Below are 6,468 nucleotides of genomic sequence, written 5' to 3'. Positions count from 1 at the left end.
CCAATATCAGGGGGTGGCCCAGGAACCGTTAAAAGGAAACTACTGGTCCCTTAACCGGGAGTGCAAGTCTCGGTTAAGCATTTAAGGACAGAGGACCTTAAATTCTTTTAAGGTGTGGATGTCGAGCACACTGAAAATGAGGACACGTAGCCCTCAAAAGGTGAGGGCGTGCAGCCCTCTCAAGGCGAGGAGGTGCAGTCCTCTGGAGATGAGGGCATGCAGCCCTCTGCTGGCGAGGACGTGTAGTCCTTTCAAGGTGAGGGCGTGTAGCCCTCTGACGGTGAGGGCGTGCAACCCTCTGATGGTGAGGACGTGTAGTCCTCTCAAGGCGAGGACGTGTAGTCCTCTAAACAGTGAGGGTAACTAGTACCCAAGGTGAGGGCGTGTAGCCCTCTCAAGGTGAGGACATGTAGTCCTCTAAAGGTGAGGGCGTGCAGCCCTCTGATGGTGAGGACGTGTAGTCCTCTCAAGGCGAGGACGTGTAGTCCTCTCAACGGTGAGGGTAACTAGTACCCAAGGTGAGGGCGTGTAGCCCTCTCAAGGCGAGGACATGTAGTCCTCTAAAGGTGAGGGCGTGCAGTCCTCTGATGGTGAGGACGTGTAGCCCTCTCAAGGCGAGGACATGTAGTCCTCTGAAGGTGAAGGTAACTAGTACCCAAGGTGAGGGCGTGTAGCTCTCTCAAGGCGAGGACTTATAGTCCTCTGGAGGTGAGGGCGTGCAGCCCTCTGGTGGTGAGGACGTGTAGTCCTCTCAAGGCGAGGACGTGTAGTCCTCTCAACGGTGAGGGTAACTAGTACCCAAGGTGAGGGCGTGTAGCCCTCTCAAGGCGAGGACATGTAGTCCTCTGGAGGTAAGGGCGTGCAGCCCTCTGATGATGAGGACGTGTAGTCCTCTCAAGGCGAGGACGTGTAGTCCTCTGACGTTGAGGGTAACTAGTACCCAAAGTGAGGGCGTGCAGCCCTCTCAAGGCGAGGACATGTAGTCCTCTGGAGGTAAGGGCGTGCAGCCCTCTGATGGTGAGGACGTGTAGTCCTCTCAAGGCGAGGACGTGTAGTCCTCTGACGTTGAGGGTAACTAGTACCCAAGGTGAGGGCGTGCAGCCCTCTCAAGGCGAGGACATGTAGTCCTCTGGAGGTGAGGGCGTGCAGCCCTCTGATGGTGAGGACGTGTAGTCCTCTCAAGGCGAGGACGTGTAGTCCTCTGACGGTGAGGGTAAGTAGTACCCAAGGTGAGGGCGTGTAGCCCTCTCAAGGCGAGGACATGTAGTCCTCTGGAAGTAAGGGCGTGCAGCCCTCTGATGGTGAGGACGTGTAGTCCTCTGAAGGTGAGGGCGTGTAGCCCTACAAAGGTGAAGGCACATGACCCTTTGAAGGCGAGGACGTGTAGTCCTCTGAAGGTGAAGGTAACTAGTACCCAAGGTGAGGGCGTGTAGCCCTCTCAAGGCGAGGACTTATAGTCCTCTGGAGGTGAGGGCGTGCAGCCCTCTGGTGGTGAGGACGTGTAGTCCTCTCAAGGCGAGGACGTGTAGTCCTCTGACGGTGAGGGTAAGTAGTACCCAAGGTGAGGGCGTGTAGCCCTCTCAAGGCGAGGACATGTAGTCCTCTGGAGGTAAGGGCGTGCAGCCCTCTGATGGTGAGGACGTGTAGTCCTCTCAAGGCGAGGACGTGTAGTCCTCTGACGTTGAGGGTAACTAGTACCCAAGGTGAGGGCGTAGAGCCCTCTCAAGGCGAGGACATGTAGTCCTCTGGAGGTGAGGGCATGCAGCCCTCTGATGGTGAGGACGTGTAGTCCTCTCAAGGCGAGGACGTGTAGTCCTCTCAACGGTGAGGGTAACTAGTACCCAAGGTGAGGGCGTGTAGCCCTCTCAAGGCGAGGACATGTAGTCCTCTGGAGGTGAGGGCGTGCAGCCCTCTGATGGTGAGGACGTGTAGTCCTCTCAAGGCGAGGACGTGTAGTCCTCTCAACGGTGAGGGTAACTAGTACCCAAGGTGAGGGCGTGTAGCCCTCTCAAGGCGAGGACATGTAGTCCTCTGGAGGTGAGGGCGTGCAGCCCTCTGGTGGTGAGGACGTGTAGTCCTCTCAAGGCGAGGACGTGTAGTCCTCTCAACGGTGAGGGTAACTAGTACCCAAGGTGAGGGCGTGTAGCCCTCTCAAGGCGAGGACATGTAGTCCTCTGGAGGTGAGGGCGTGCAGCCCTCTGATGGTGAGGACGTGTAGTCCTCTGACGGTGAGGGTAACTAGTACCCAAGGTGAGGGCGTGTAGCCCTCTCAAGGCGAGGACATGTAGTCCTCTGGAGGTGAGGGCGTGCAGCCCTCTGATGGTGAGGACGTGTAGTCCTCTCAAGGTGAGGACGTGTAGTCCTCTGGAGGTGAGGGCGTGCAGCCCTCTGATGGCGAGGACATGAAGTCCTCTGATGGCGAGGACATGTAGTCCTCTCAAGGTGATAGGTACAAGTACCCAAGGGTCCACCCTTATGAGAAAGCAAGAGATCGACTCATCGAGAGGGCCGGTCATCCCAAATCCACAAGATTAGATGTAGGAAATCTATGCAGTTAACATGATTTTTAGGGATGCAGATGCATGCAACCTTTGTCGGGAAATTTGGTAAATGCGGGCTTCATATGAAACAATGCAATGTAATGGAAAGTTGTACAATGTTCATGACATTCTTTCCCTATTTTGTGATTTTGATTTTGATTTAATTTTTTTTGGAAAACACAGATTGACTGTCCTTTTGAAAGAGGTGACAATTCATGCAACCTCATCCTATCTTTTTTGCAAACCTCTCCGGGAACTCCCTCAGAGTGTGTGTTCTGTTTGATTTAGTCACTTGACCATTTTGGAGTGACGGCAATGGAGTCGTTTGATGTTTGATCAATCCATTGAAATCCTAGGGTTTGTCCCCCCTTTTCTTTTAAAAACATCGACAGGTGAGAACTTTTGATCTGCCCCTATGTTCACTTGAGGCTCATGCACGATGCCCCTCATTGCCCCAGTGTAAGGCTTTGAGGTACCAATCGTTGTCTTTCGTCATGACCTTGTAGGAGGGAACCTATTGGGTGAGAACTTCTAATCTGCCCCTAGGTTCACTTGAGGCTCATGCACGGTGCCCCTCATTGCCCCAGTGTAAGGCTTTGAGGTACCAAGTGTTGTCTTGTTTTCACGACCTCGTAGTGAGGAAGAATGAAAGAAGCAATTGATTTTTGCAAAAAGAATTTTCCAAGGACGAGAAATAGTTGAAGGATTTTTTTGATGGATTAAGTCAAATGACTCCTATGTAGAAGCAAGATGTTTTGATGTTTCGATGATGCCAAAGGATCAAGTGCTTCCAAGTTTTATTCAAGACAAGAATCCAAGAAAATCAAGATATATGATCAAGTTGATCTCTAGAATCTTAGGAAGAAGTTTCCAAATTGAAGAAGCAAAAGGTTTGACCAAGGAATTCTATCCTTTCAAATTGAGATTTGCTCTCTGGTAATCGATTACTAGCAGTTTGAAAATGTTTTAATTCAAAGTTTTAAAACCTGTAATCGATTACATAAGTCTTGTAATTGATTACCAGAGGGGATTTTCAGAAAATAATTTCCAAGAGACATATCTATTCAAATGTTTTATGAATGGCCATTCAAATGTTTTAAAGAGAGTTTTCATTGCCCAAACAGTTTTATCCTCTCGAAAGATCAAGAGTTTTTTTGAACTGAAATGTCTTATCCTCTCAAAAAGATTCCTTGGTCAACCACTTGCTTATTCAATAAGGAATTTTTGATTGATCTTCATTTTACAATCTACCTCTTTTACGAGAGACCTCTTCTTCTCTTCTTCTTATTTCTGAAAAGGGATTAAGAGACCGTGGGTCTCTTGTTGTAGAGGATTCCTGAACACAAGGGAAGGGTTATCCCTGTGTGCATTGTTAATCCGAAAAGAGAGATTGATAGTTCAATTGGGGAATAGTCTTTGCATCTTAATCCAACCCCCCTTTTTCTTAAGGTAACTGAGGCCATTTGTCCAACATCCTATTCTTGATAACTCACTTCTCTCTAAAAAGACAAAATGAGGTCACATGAACGTCTATATTTTTTACTTGAAAACACAGTCAATCAAATGCCTTTTTATTTTTTATTTTGAAACTTATTTTTTTATTTTGAAACTTATTTGTTTTGAACTTTGCTCGTTGTTTTACGACACCCCCACCAACGTGCAAGATGAGTAATCTCTGATTGAACGGTCTTGGAAGTCAACACTCAGGAGCGCAGGTTGCTTGAGCAAACAGACCAATGGCTTACACCCACATTCCGGTGAAAGTTGAATAAGAAAACATGCGTTTGTGAGAGGATGAGGGGCAAAGATATCAACTTTATCCATTTCATTTAACATTGTAGCTGTGGTTTACAATAATGGCATAAACTTGGAAACCCTGATGAGTCATTAGGGACACCTAACAACAGCTTTCAAAATTGCCCCATGTGTGGCATCTCTTGTCAATGTCAGGATTTACACGCAATTCTCCTCAAATTTCAGCCAGCCTGTATCAATTAGACTTCACACTTTATGCTTCGGGGTCATACAATGCTCAATGGAATGCCCCAGGGCTTCTCTGTGACAAGCACATGTTGCGTTCGAGTCGTATTCTCGGAGAAATGGAGGTTGATGAACCTTGGCTAGGGTTATGGCTACCATTGAATTATCAAGTAGATATGGGAGCAAGTCAGCATAGGACACTGGAATTGGGGTGAATTCTACAGGCTTTCTCGCTGCAAAATTCACTTCTTGGTTGGTGTTTTTGGTTTGTGCTAAAGGTGGTGTTCGTCATTGGAAGTGCGGTAGACAGACTTTGTGGTAGATTTAGGGATGGCCTTTGTGGATAACTGGGTGGTGGGTAAGGAGAAAGTTTGTTATTGGCTGAGTAAAGATATTGTTGGGTTGGTGGGAAATTTGGCCGTACAGGAATGGCAGTCACAGCATGGGTTTCTCCCTCATCCTCACCCTCTTTATTTGCCCCAGTTTTCTCATTCGTCTAAGCAGGATGATTAAATTTGCCTCTTTTCAGATCCACTTCGATCCTTTCACTGGCGAAGACCAAATCCGCAAAGCTTTGAGGGTGCGTAGCCCACCATCTTTTCATAGTAGAGTATCGATAATGTGTCTACCATCACGATTATCGTCTCCCTTTCCATCATTGGGGGTACCACTTGGGCCGCCAGATCCCTCCACCTTTTGGGCGTGTTCTTTGAAAGATCCGTCCCTCTTTTTGCAAATGTTCTGTAGTTGCATCCTATCCAGAACCATATCAAAATTGTACTAATACTGCCTAACAAAGGCAACCATTAGGTCCTTCCAAGAATGGACTCGGGAAGGTTCCAAGTTAGTGTACCAGGTAACAGCTACCCCAGTAAGACTTTCTTGGAATGAATGTATCAGTAATTCCTTATCTTTTGCGCATGCCCCCATCTTCCGATAATACATCTTTAGATGGTTCTTGGGGCAAGTAGTCCCCTTGTACTTGTCAAAGTCCAGCACCTTGAACTTGGGAGTGGTGATGATATTGGGTTCTAGGAACAACTCTTTTGGGTTAGCAAAGGCATAATCTTCACCTCCTTCAATGGCCCTGAGCCTTTCCTCTAAATGATCCAACTTTCCCTTTTCGACCATAGCAGGAGGGTTTTTAACCGCTGTGGAATGCAAGAGGTGCAGTTGTGGGTGATACTGAGGGCCCTCCAAAGGGTTTTGTAGGGTATACCACCAACTGCTTGCCCTTCAGTGGTATATCCGAGCCAAGGCTCGAAGTCGGCTAGATTGTGATGGGGAATTTCATGGGTCTCTTCCACGGTTTAAGAGACATGTGCATGATCAGTTTGGGGTTGCTGGCTTTCAATGGGTATAGGAGTGGAGTTATTGACATTCTTATTGGGAGTGTACGCCACATTGGGTGGCGTATAGTTGAGAGGCAAGCCATATGACGGGAGGGCGTGCTCGTTTTGAATTTGCACATCATGGGGGCCGCTCGTACTTCCTAAATCTTTGCCTACCATATTTGAGGTTGGATGATTCATTTGCTTGAGGCCGGATGGGGACGTCGGGTTCACCTTAGCAACAACGCTGGTAGCGGCAATTGCAACCGCATTGGCTTCCATTATCTTCTTCACGCTCATCATGGCCTCCATCATTGTGGCCATTTTCTCTTTAATGGCCTCCATGTCGGCCTTCATCTTCTCTTGTATCTCCTCTACTTCACCCATTACTCTAGCTCTAGCACGAGTTCGGTAAGGGCGTCGTAAAGCGTGTCCCTTTCTTTTTTATAACAATGATTAAGTTCATTTTATTTTATTTTTCAAGGAAAGAATGCAACGAGCAATGCAACCAATGAAAAGCATGGATGCATGCGAATGATGTACAGTTGAAGTATTGCGAATTTTTATGCAAGATATGGGGTTAAATCAATTTAGATTTTCAACATGGTCCATGACAT

Source organism: Glycine max, chromosome 4 (genome assembly GCF_000004515.6).
Source record: "Glycine max cultivar Williams 82 chromosome 4, Glycine_max_v4.0, whole genome shotgun sequence".
Classification (NCBI taxonomy): Eukaryota; Viridiplantae; Streptophyta; class Magnoliopsida; order Fabales; family Fabaceae; genus Glycine; species Glycine max.
This window is presented reverse-complemented; position numbering follows the sequence as displayed.